This window comes from Adiantum capillus-veneris, chromosome 16 (assembly GCF_014529385.1).
Source record: "Adiantum capillus-veneris isolate H3 chromosome 16, ASM1452938v2, whole genome shotgun sequence".
Lineage (NCBI taxonomy): Eukaryota > Viridiplantae > Streptophyta > Polypodiopsida > Polypodiales > Pteridaceae > Adiantum > Adiantum capillus-veneris.
In genome coordinates this window covers 19,677,323-19,690,951 of record NC_140946.1, presented here as the reverse complement: position 1 = coordinate 19,690,951, position 13,629 = coordinate 19,677,323, and positions in this window count along the sequence as shown.

Sequence of the window (13,629 nt, the reverse complement as noted above, 5' to 3'; positions counted from 1 at the left end):
TGTCTCTTAACTACCTCACTAAGATCAAAATTTGTTTTAGCCTAGGAACATAGCGCACATGACAAATCGTGTAAGATGCACCACTAGACAATGACAAACATACATCTCTTGCACCAACAATTTCACATGTTGGACCATCAATAAGATGCACACAATCAAATCTCCCACTAGACAAACTACTAAACCACTCATAGCATGGCATGACATGAAAAACGTCATCATCTAGCAACCAACATGAAGTGTGTGCATGAAGTAGATAGTAGATAAACTAGAGGCAAAGATGACACCACTATCATTGGCATACTCACCCTCTATAAGTGCCTAACTAATTGGCATCACTACCGTATTTGCATCATACATGCGTCTCCTATGTTGCCTCATATTCCTAAAGCAACATTGTCAAATGTGCCCTTTATGACCATAATGCCAACATCACAAGCCGACAAGAACGAGAGTACTGTCTCTCAAGGGTCAGCCTTGTACACTTGTCATACATATATGAATGCATATGGCATCAAAAGATGGTGAGAAATTTGGGATAAACTGGACAGGTTTTCCCTTGAAAACTAAGCAAAATCGCAACCAAAATTGGCATAAGCAAGTGCATATAAGGTTTCTCTCAAAAGAGCACAAGAAATCAATACTATGTAAATTGCATAACTATATGCATAACCATACACCTCTCATAAGAAATCTTACATTCTTGTGTCTGTGTCCAAAATACATGTAGAAAATGAAAACCACTACCAATCTATGGTTAGATGCAAAACCTGTAGAGACAAATTGTGGCTAGATGCAAAACCTATAGAGACAAACTCATAAGCTAATGTGGCTTTGCAAATTTGCATCTAGCCAATCTGTGGCTAGATGCAAAACCTGTAGAGACAAACTCACAAGCTAATGCGGCTTTGCAAAAATCTGCTCATGAATGAGCTTATCCACAATATGATTGGCAAACCCTCTCTAAAATGATAGAGAGAAGAGCACAATATGTGTGCAAACAATCCATAAAACTGCATGTATGCCTGTGTGTTTCCATCCAAAGACTCCACCTGTAGTGTGAATGCAAAAATCTATGCCTCGAGCAAAAAGTGTTTGTCTGATGGTAACGAAACTCCATCTACAGTGTCAATGCTAAAAACTACACCTTCAAGCTATATGTGTGCTCAAGAAGTGCAATCAAAATCTACTCACACTATTTGTTCTCTGTGGATGCCAGAGAAGCTATGTGTGTGTGGAGTAGAGTTGTATGTCAATGCCGTGCCTCTCCCATCAAACAAAAGTGTCGAACTCGGTAGTGTTGCTCACCAAACTCTACATTGTCATTTCTCTCTGAGTGTGTATTTTTCGGTGTTGGGAACTTGTCTTTACCTCATGCTCATGAGATGTATAGGCCTTTTTTAAGTCCAAAATAGCTATAAAAAATATATCCTTTAATGTGCTACTTAGATGGAGATTTTGAGGATGAAAATGGATTTGAATGGGGGGTAAAAACTCAAGAAACCTACTGGGAATACTCCTAGGATGATGAGTGTGTTGTGGTAGCAATGGGAACCAAACCTAGCATGTAAAGTGCAATCACATGGATGCAAATGAAAATGCTTAGCTCTTAGACTCACCTATGCTCTACCCCTTGTGCCTCTCATTTGCCTACCATGTGAACTCTTCACCTATTACACTCTCTATGCAATATAAAGAATAGATTCTTGTTTCAATTATCTTTGTGTGTACTTCACCAAAGGCTGTAAGCCTTAGCTCTTATTGGACAGGGAGATCACACTTGACGGAGGGAGTTTGTAAGCCTTAGCTCTCATTAGAGAGGGAGGTCACCCCTGAAAGGAGAGCATTGCCATAGCTAAGCTCTATTACCAGTTCAAGGACCTTGCATGGGTGGTGTGAGCATAGTGCGTGCTCTGTGTGGAGAAGAGAGAATTGATGTGGGTGGAATAGCTTCTCAATTTTATAGTGAGAGAGCTCCTTATGGCTTTGTATATAAAGAATAAGGGTAAATGGAATGGGGGTGGTCAGAATGTCCAGCCTCGAGTAAAGGTACACGGCCATTATCTTGACAATTTGATAGGCCAAAATAGGCATATAAGGTGTCCTATAACTTAGAAATCCCGATCTCTACCTAATGCAAGTGAAGGTTCATCAAACGGATGCCTAAATCACAAGATATGACACCAAAAATCTCATGATATGACACCAAACAGCTCATAGGGATTCACAAACCAACTTGAGAAACTATAGGAGAGACTCACATCATGTAAAACCTATATATTGCAAGCGTTCAAGGACTATTTTATAAAACCCCTCAGCTATGAATTTTTCACCAATAAAAAGGACCCTTTTTCTATTCAATCTATAGATTGTTTTTTTTCAAGGTAGTTTTTTCAACACCCTTCTGTATGTGAAAATGTGAAAAAATATAGAATAAAATAATCCCTACTGTTGAACCCAAGCATGGTTTTACTATAGTGAACCCCCGAGCTACCAACTACATCCATTGAAGGTGTATGCAAGTGCAATGGACTGAAAAAACTCCACAAGAAGATTTTCTTTATGCTTTAGCAACAACATACAACACTCTATCAAGGAAGTAATCTACTAGATCATGGTAAATCTCTTTTTCTAGGAATTTTGACATGTCTAGCATGATACAAGATCTTCTTGAAGGGAATGCTTTTGATTTTCAACATAATGTACCCACTCACCAACCAACTTTCAATAGCCTAACAATGTTTCTATGAAGAACGTCAAAGAGGAGCAGCCATTGACAACCGATCATGGCTTGGTTGATCAACATGAGTTCTTAATCAACTTTTGTGAGAGGTCCCCAACCCCACAAATTCTACAAGTTGTGATGGGGTCCTTGACAGGTCTCTAGGCCCAATGAAAAACAAGTCTCTAACTAAGAAAAGTCCAGGGAACGGACCCTTACCATTAACAATGGTTTGAGACCATGGCCCTAGAAAAAGTCCAGGGAACGGACCCTTACCATTAACAATGGTTTGAGACCATGGCCCTAGAAAAAGACCTTTGCAAACGAAAAACTGGACAATAATCCTAAAAGATTAAAAACTTTTTTGGCCCTAAAAATTCCGCATAGGGCTAAGGAATCCTTTTCCAACGCTTTTTTACCTCTACAAGTGTGAGAGCACAGCCATTGGTAGATTCCCATTCCAATGGAGAAGTTTTTCTAAATGATAGTGCGATGGGAATGGATAGTTACTCGACTAATTGGGTCCACCCGTCCATGATCGACAACCCGAGTCGATCCCCACTTACCACCACTGCACGCACGCATGGTACTTTGTTATTTAATTACTACCAACTTGAAAGCAGTATTGAAAACAATTTTTTGACAAACAAACATCTTTAGACTTAAGACAAGGTACTGTCAATCTAAAGTATCTCTGACCAGTACTGGCTTGTCTCAAGAACACCTATACACGGGTGAAAAAAACGGCACACATTCCTTGTCTATAAAAACCGGGCGTGGAAAAAAACATCACCCAAAGTCCGGGCGCCCATACGCCAAACTAGTTGCCTATACAACGGGGCGGTTCCCCTAAGATAAAAACGATATCCTAAGTAGTATCCAAAAACACACACATGTACGGGGTAAAGACTCCATGTACGCGGAGGTAACCGACTCATCCATGGCTGACTCGCCATCATTACTCATCACCTAGAGTATAAATATTCCAAAGAATCAGAGGTGTCCTTAGACAAGCTGTCTTACGGATGACCAATCATTCTTTCCTAGGTCAACCAATCTTAGCCCAAACAATTCTTTCACGTTGGCTTCTGGGAAGTTATCTTCCATTTTCGACCAATTATTCCTTTTTTGATTCTTACTCACTCCTTACGTATGCAATGTTAACTTATAAAAGAACTTAAACTATTTAAAGACTTTATTGAATAATGGGAAACCCACCTGGGATTGATCGACCATCTGATGCTGCGTTGGCGCCTGAAGACTCTCCTCCGTAGGCCTACTACTAGACCGAGCCTCATGGTCATGGGACACCCTAGCCCTCTTGTGAGTTGCATCGTCCTCATCGGACTAAGGATTTCCGAGGGTCCTCTTTGGAGCCATAGTGATAGCCTTATAAAAGGATACGTAACCAATTAGAGAATTAATTGAATAATCTCTCTTATTTCTTTTACCCAAAAATAGGGATTTTTGGACTTAGTAAATATCTTTAATAAATATTTGGGTGAGATATTTTTATCTTATACTTTTTGGTAGTATTATTGTGCTCCCATAATTATCCTATAATTATCGAAGCTATTTTACTAATTTTCTTATTTAATTTTTCTTTAAAAATATCCTAATTTAGCTTTAGTAATTTATGAATTAATTATCTACTTGTGAAATATTTATCTTGGGTGGGCTTTAATGTTTTATAACCCTGGTAATTATCTTGCTAGCTTCTAAATTCATTTATCAAATTTTCTATTTAATTTTTAGTCAAAATCAGACAACATTAGCTTAAGTAATTAGTTAATATAATTATATGTACCTTAGATAATTATCTTGACTTCCTAATGCTAGTTTCCATCTTTGATAATTACTATGTAATTATATGAGCTAATTAACTATTTTTTCTTCTTAATTTATAGTCAAAATGAGATAGTATTAGCTAAGGTAATTAGCTAAAATAATTATCTATACTTAAAATAATTATCCCAACTTTCTAATGCTGTTTTCCATCTTTGATAATTACTATGTAATTAAATAAACTAATTAACTAGTTTTCCTTCTCAATTTATGATCAAAATCAAACAATATTAGCTAGGGTAACTAGCTAAACTAATTATTTGTACTTAAAATAATTATCTTGACTTTCTAAATCTATTTTCCATCTTTGGTAATTACTATGTAATTATATAAACTAATTAGCTAATTTTTCTTTTCAGTTTATAATCAAAATCAAACAATATTAGCTAAGGTAATTAACTAAACTAATTATCAATACTTAAGATAATTATCCCATTTTTCTTATGTTGTTTCCCATCTTTGGTAATTACTATGTAGGTATGTAAACTAATTGCTAATTTTCCCTTTCAATTTATACTTAAAAATAGACTATTTTAGCCTAATTAATTAGCTAAACTAGTTTTCTATTTGTGGCCTAATTTTTTAGGCTTCTTAATTGTGATTTTTAGCTATAATAATTATTATATAACTATCTAAGTGATTTAACTAATTTCTATCTTCAATTTATGCATAACAATAGATAATTTTAGTCTAATTAATTAGCTAAACTAATTTTCTATTCATGGCCTAGTTAGCTCAACTTTTTAACGGTGATTTTTAGCTATGATAGTTACTATATAATTATCTAAGTGATTTAGCTAATTTTCCCCTTCAATTTATGCTTAAAAATAGATAATTTTAGCCTAATTAATTAGCTAAACTAATTTTTTGTTCATGGCCTAATTAGCTTGAATTTCTTGCAATGATTTTTAGCTATGATAATTAATGTATAAATATCTAAGTGATTTACCTAATTTCCCCCTTCAATTTATGCTTAAAAATATATAATTTTAGCCTAATTAATTAGCTAAACTAATTCTCTACTCATGACCTAATTAAATTTTCTTCCTAACAAGGTTTCCTAGCTCTGATAATTACTGTGTAATTATCTAAGTGTGTTAACTAATTTTTCCTTCATTTTTTGTTTAAAAACAATTAATTTTTGCCTAATTAACTAGGTAGATTACTCAAAAAATTAAGATCTAATTTCCCTGGCTTCTAAATAGCATAACCAAGCTCTAAAAATTATACTATAATTATTTAGATATTTTTCTTCATAAATCAACCTAGAATTAATCATTTTTAGCCTAATATGCGATAGTTAATTAATTAGATTACTAATGAAGCATTAAAAATTAGTGATCAACAGCCTAATGATAATTTAGATAGTAGTTAATAATAGGGAATACTTAATCTCTTTAATCATTAGTTTAATTAGGAAAATTAGTTAAAACTTAAGCTATTTTCTTAATTAACTAAAATTAAAGTAATTACCTCGATTAATTACAAAGAGTTTTTGCTCTCTAAGTAAGTTCTGTGAGGTATTCTCTTATTTGCAAGAGATTTTGCCAGGACTCCGAGTCTAAGTTCTATTGTGGAGAAGGGGGGGCTATTTATAGAGTTTTTGGGCTCATAGGATGTGTTTGGTAGTTTCTTGTACTACAAGGCAGCCCCCAGCCTCTTCCTAGGTCCCCTACCGCTTAATTTGGCATGGGCAGGCTCATCACTGCTCCACACAACCTCCAGATGCTCCAAATTGATCCTGCTATTTTTTTGACCTATTACATGCTTAATTTTGAAAATATCTATAAATATCTGAAATATCGAGAGGGTTTTATGATAAAAATATTTTACAACAATGATTACCAAGACCTTACATTTTTTTAGTTAATTTAATCAACAATATAAACTTCCAGTGGCCAGAACTGGGTGAGTTTTTATCGAAATTCAGTTTTGAAAATTTCTAACCATAGTAAAGTCATGATTACGATTCCAAAAATACCAATATTTGCCAAGGTTGGACAATTCTACATTGATTTTTCAATAATCATATCAGTTTGATTAAGCTTTATACAATCTTTAAGGTTTCAGAAATTGAAAACCTTACATTTTGGTTAGGCAAAGCATAGTAGAGTGTAATGTTCACAATTAGTGCTAATTTTTCTACATTAACTACATTTCTTAATCAATTCATTTGGCTACAAAAAGACACACAAAAAAGTAAGTGTGTGTGTGTGTGTGTGTGTGTGAGAGAGAGAGAGAGAGAGAGAGAGAGAGAGAGAGAGAGATCTCACCTGTAATGGAAATGGCCTATGAACTTTGAGAGTAGCGGAATTAAGAAAATTAGAGAAAGCATTTTTGTGAGATTACTTTGTGAGGCATAGAGATGAACTTAATGATGGTAGCAACATAAACATAGTACTTAGTTAACTTGGCATAACAATACTTTTGAAAGAGAGAGAGAGTTTAGAGAACATGACAATAGTTGAGGACCGGATTTATGTGGAGCCGGTTCCCCCTCCAATAGGCATTTGTATTATAGATTCTCCCATTAAGAGAGACTTGGTACAATACAATCTTTGTGTTCCTTGTGACCTAGGTGTTGCAATGAAGATGGAAAGCTTCATGCATCACGAGCATAACATAAACTTTGTAAAAAACATTAACTATCCCAAGCTTCGGTCCCAAGGCCTCAAACACCTTTGAAGGTGGAGAGAGCTAGTGGGGAATGAGGGTAGGGAATAGGAGAAAGAAGTAGTTCCTCACTTATCATCACTCTTCTTGGTAGCATACATAATAGCATAGTAATGAAGATGGCAAGCTTAAGCATTGAAGCATGGCTCTTGGTTGGATTTGCATTCCATAGCCAAGAGGTGTTGGTGTAGGCTATCAACTTCTCCACAAGCTTAGAGAAGGAGATGAAGCTCTTGCACTTTGCACAAGTGAGAATGACCTTGTGAGTGAGTGTGAGAGAAAGTATACCCCCCAAGCACACCCCTAGCTTCTCTTGGTCGACCCCTCCTTGTAACTCAAGCTAAAGTTTGATTGGACCCCTTCAAGCCTGACCAATCACATGCATGATGCATATCAACTTCTCCACAAGCTTAGAGAAGGAGATGAAGCTCTTGTACTTTGCACAAGTGAGAATGACCTTGTGAGTGTGTGTAAGAGAGAGTATGACCCCCCAAGCACAACCCTAGCTTCTCTTGGTCGACCCCTCCTTGTAGCTCAAGCTAAAGTTTGATTGGACCCCTTCAAGCCTGACCAATCACATCCAGGATGCATATCAAGCAAGCATGCTAGCCTTGGGACAAGTGTCCCTCTTTCTCGTTTGAAAGAGAGGACTTGATAAATGCATAAACCATTAATTAAATTAACTAAATTGTCATTGGATCCCTTGGGAGGCCAACCAATAGGCTTTAGGCACACCATGAGGGCGACATGAAGAGGAGGTTGACATGTGTCCTTGTTGCCTAAGTTGGTCTAGGTTTGCCGTGAGTGAGGGTGTGTGTGTTGTCTCTGATGCTCCCAACTTGTAGGGCTTGCCCCCTCCTTGTAGGGATGTTTGCTGACTTTTTGATACCTCAAGCCCCTCAACCTTGGGCTCGATTCCCACCACAAGCTTGGCCCTTAAGCCCCTCAAGCTTGCCGCGGGTTCCCATCTCAAGTACAACCCTAGCATCTCAAGCATGACAAGCACCTCAAACATCTCAATCACCAAGCACCTCAAGCATCTCAGTCATCAAGCACCTCAAGCACCCCAAGCTTGCGGGTTCCCACCTCAAGCACAACCCTAGCTTACCTAAGGTCAAAGGACTTTTAACACTAACCTTTGGAGATCTTCAATGAAGCTAACCCTAAGGTTTTTAAGCTCCATTGGCTAGCCTTGCTCTTTGACATACCATCTCTCATTTGGACCCCTTTACCATTGGCCCCGTGTTGAGATAGATCTGTAAGCACATGTCTATATTCTAACCCTTGTTCCCGTTTATTCACCCACATTAAAGGATCAGTTTAATATGAGAAAATCATTTGGGTTGGTTAGATATTTGATTTTATGACATCACCCTTCCTCATGGTGTTGAACAAAATGTCGTTTGAGAGGGGGCCAAGAAAGCACACGTCCATTGGTCCTAAGAACAATTAAGGTAGAGCAATTGAAATAGTCCATTCACAATCATGTATGCATTGTAGCAAGATCCCCGCTTTCCATATGTAATTGAAATTGATCATGACCTGAAAAGAGATCTCCCATAGAATAAACAACCCTTTATACAAACAAATTCAACAATAATTGGGCCAATTCCCACATTTCAAATTGTAGCTTTGTTCATTGGATACATGTCCTATATAAAATCACATTCCTTATTGTAACTTTGTTTGTCAGTTACGTATCTTGTATAAAATTACATTTCTAATTGTATTTTTTAAACAGGCTACATATCTTGTATAAAACTCAAAGCACCATTCTTCTTAACAACTATAAACCACTTGTTTGAGTAGGGTGCACGTGATGGCTCCAAAATCCCCATCTTTATCTCTTCATCAATCAAGTCAATCAACTTTGATGAATGAGCCTTTGGAGTTGGAATAGGTTGTAAGCTCCAAACCTGCTTGGATCCACACATTCTATTTCACCTACTTGGAAAGTAAAATCCTTCCCATTTCTTTCTCTAGAATCTCTTGAAAACACTTCATTTCCACATGTGTAAGAAAATTAATCCCAAGCCTTCAATTCTTGCACTGTCTCTTGGCTAAATTTATGCCCACTCTTCTTTGGATCCTTGAGATTTGTCTATTGAGATGCCTTTCCATACCTTGTGTAGCTACATGCCTCACCTTCTTTGCCATTGTTTTATACTTAATGTTCACTTGTGCTTCATCTACATACTCCAATTCCTCTTTCACATAAGATTTTTGTACATATCACTAAATTCACTTCACATAATCCACTTTGCATGGCATGGATCGAGCAACAAATTCAAGTTTTTTCATCATATCCACAAAAGAAACCTCTTCAAAACTCTCGAGATAAATTCTTTTAAATTCAACACTTCACATCCTTGTAAGTCTTTTTGAACATTGCATACATATTGTTTTTTCCACTTATGTAAGTCGTTCAACTCATATTAGAAACTGAAGCCTCAAAAAAGTTAGTTCCGGATATCTCAAAGAGAAGTGGCCATCAAACTTTGGTGATATCTTCCCCTTTTGTGTATCACCATAGTCCCACTTTGTAATGGTACTCAAAAAAATCTTGTCTATCCTTGTATTCTTTGAATTCCTTTGTTATCTTAGGTAATGGATGGTCTCAAAGGCTATCCCTATTTACGACATAAAAGTGTCCTTTCATGGTTTTGAAAAAAAATCAAATATTCCTATCTTATGTATGTGTTTTTAGATGTCCGTACTTTACATCAAAGCTAACACCACACTTTATGTGGGAAAAATAAGTTAACACTCACAACTCTTGAAGGTATGGTCGTAAGGATATCTTAAAGCCAAAAGAGTGCTCAATTTGACAAAAAACAACACATTTGCAAGGTGAACTCCATTTTGCACAAGGTTAAAAAATCTCTAGATAGCAAGCTTATTTTCTTGCTATAAACATCAGTGAGTTCTTGACCAAATTCTATGGTTGTATAGGCCCAATTTTTTTCTTTTGAACATACAATTAAGTATGAAAAAGGTTTTTGCATTTTGTTGACCTATCATCAGTGTTTCCATGTGTACACCCTTCATTATCTTTATTAATGCTTCCACTTTACACACTTTGGTTCTTTACTTTTATGTTCAAGCACAAAAAACATCAAAAGCATCAAAACATGTCTTTCTAAGGCAATCCGAAACACACCTATGAAGTTTAAAAAGCATCAAAAGCATCAAAACATGTCTTTCAAAGACAATTTGAACCACATTTGTGAGGTTCAAAAACTGCACGGATGAAAAAACTGGCTTCCACATTGTGGTCTTCTGTATGCCATGTAAACCTATCAAATTGACAGCAAATTATTGTACACCTATATTTATACCTAAGCTTGAAATGTACCACATTAGTTTAGTGAAATGTAGCAATTTGAAGTGAACGTAGTATTAACTGAAAATGAGTGTGATTCTGTTAAGATGGACAATCACTTTTGCCTTTGTATTATTTGCAGTTTAGGGTATTAGGTGCCCCAACAATCAAGGAAGAAGAGTTATCATAGTGAGAAATCCATAAACACACTTAAAACTACCTTTTGATTACAAAGATACTTCCAAAATATTCATCAAAATGTGAATTTTACTAGTAAATCAACATAGAGGATTTTTTTTAAATGGGCCATAGCTTCCAATACATAGGCTTTCCATTTTATAGAAGCATATAAACACCTTTAGAACTATCTATGCTAGCTATGTAGTACTTAAGAGGTCAGTAATTTGTGTTTTAGGGTGATCTATACCGATTTCATGAAAATTGGCCAAAAACAACACACATTTTTTTGGCTCAAGTTAGGGTTAGAATGTTATTCAAACTCAACTCTAAAGGTGAAAGCCGTAGTCCCAAAAAATTCCACTTTTTTTCAAGTCATAAGCTAGCTTTGTGGATGTAGGTCACTTTATAACCTCCTTGGAATCTTAAGCAATAATTCTAGAAAGTTGATGAGTTAAGAGGACACAAAAGTGTCCAAGGACATATATATGTTACCAATCTAGTGTTATTAAGAGTTGAATAGTTCAATCACCATCCTTGCTTTGAATCCTTACATAAGCACAAGGAGAAAGTTTGGAAAAATGGTTCTATGTTTTTTGTTTTGGTTTTGGTGACTAAAGTTGATACACTTGACTAATATATATGTTGAATGTGATGCCAAGAGGTCGATTAGTAAACATGTATGTAAAAAGTGACCTATGCATGAGGATTTTTTAAGTTGGGGATGAAGATACAATATTGGGGCCAAAGTGGTGGGCTTCAGACCCTAGCTAGACCCAAAACTAACCATTTTAGTGTATGTTTTGGAGAATTTTGACTTGGAAAGTGGGGGATCCATTCAAGGTTGAATTCAATGTATATATAAATAAAGAGAGCTATATGAGGGATGCACACACATCTTGGATAAGGTGAAGAAGCTCAAGGCCCACAATAGAGAGTGTATTGCTCAGTGCACAAATAGAAAGATAAGTTAGCCCTAGATTGATGGGAGTATACAAAATGCATGGGGGGAGAAACCTCCTAGTGAGGGGAAAAGTGCCATGGCAGTCCTAAGTGTGTTCATACACATCACTACCATAGATATGGTAACAAATCCCCCTTGGGAGTGATGCAATAAACGAGAGCTACCTCATAGTGTATAGATGAGTGCCATGCCGTAAGGAAATGGTGAATCCACAAAGGGAAGCAAGCCCAATTTTTGTGAAAAACTTTGAACTTCTCATGAGAAAATGCCTTTGTGAACATATTTGCAAGGTTGTCCTATGTTGGCACATAATCCAAGCTAACCTCTCCTTCTAAGAGTCTCTCCATGACATAGTGATAATGCATCTCAATGCACTTTTTGGGATCATGGAAAACTAGGCTCCTCGCAATTGCCAATGCGCTTTGACTGTTAGTGTAGATGATTTTGGTAGTATCCTGTCCAAAACCCAAATCAACCATAAGGTATCTGAGCCATACACACTCAACCGTTGCTAGGAAGGCTGCCATGTGCTTAGACTCACAACTCAAAGTGGTCACATTAGGTTTCTTCTTACTCAACCATGATATTCATGAACTACCGAGCATGATGCAACACAAACCACTTGTGGATACTCATGTGTCATAACAATTGGCAAAATCTAGTCCAAGAAAGCATGCAAATGTGGCGGCTATGATCCCCCTTGGGATAAAACAACCCAAGATGTAAAGCGCCACTCAAGTAGCAAAAGATCCTTCTAATAGCCCATAAACCTGCTGACTTGTGAGACTACAAACTAAATTGCATACATAAATAAGACATCCAATAATAGTATGATAAAGAGTGGCATCTGGAAGATCTCTAGCATGATTAAGAATCAATATTAAGATTCTAGCCATTTAGAAAGCTTTAGGTATAAAGGTCAATAACTTTAATGTGAAAAGAGGCTTATCTTTTGAAGAAGAAAGAGTTCTACTATACGTATGCTCAAGCAACTTTGAAGCTCCAATTTTTAATCAACATAATCAATTATTGGGCAATCCACTTTTAGTTTTGAAACTTGCATTGTGTTCCTCTTTCCTTGATCTTTCATTCAAGTGTAAGCATTGTCAATTTCGTTGAGGTTTGTGACTACACGTTAGTGAGACTAATCTTCATTTTTGAGTGCAAACTGGCCGGCCGGTCATAAATGGCCAAAGCTTATAAAAGAGAACTTGAATAATAACATGTACATAAAATAATATACTTTTGCAATAGCCTAACCTTTTCCACCCGTCAGCTGCAATAAATAGTAAAATGTCAATTCCATAACAACGACTCAACTTTGTCTTCTCTGTAGCCTCTAGCTGTGTGATGTCAATGGGTTGTGGACTACATCACATAACGCTTTGAAGGTATTCACCCCAATTATCTACCAACTTTCAATAAGCATCACATGCCCCTATATAATTAAGCCATTCTACGATAGATTTCTTTTCATTTATTCTAGCACATTTTCTCAATATTGTCGCCTCTTATATCTCTTACTCTTCTTGTCTAATTTTTTTATTATGGTCGATCTCCAGTGAAGAGTCACTAGATGAATCCCTACTCGTGTCTTCTCCTCTCCAAGATAGATTGTCATCTTGGGCACCATTTCCCATCTTGAATGGTTTGTCCCCACATTTGCACCAAGGTTTACCTCAGATTCTTCGTCCTCAGAGTCAATTTCAATTGATGATTTTGACTCTGAATCGTGTGGGCCTTAGTCTTTTGAGACATTACTGGTTTCAATGTCAGTCAAGCCTTCATCTGGTTGGTCATCATAAGCTATATGCATTGCTCCTATCATATTTAAAGATACGAATGGTGGCATTTCATCCCCCTCAAGTGTTACCCAGGTCATCCCCCTATTTCCCCAAGTATCTATGGTTGCTCCTAGGTGGACCC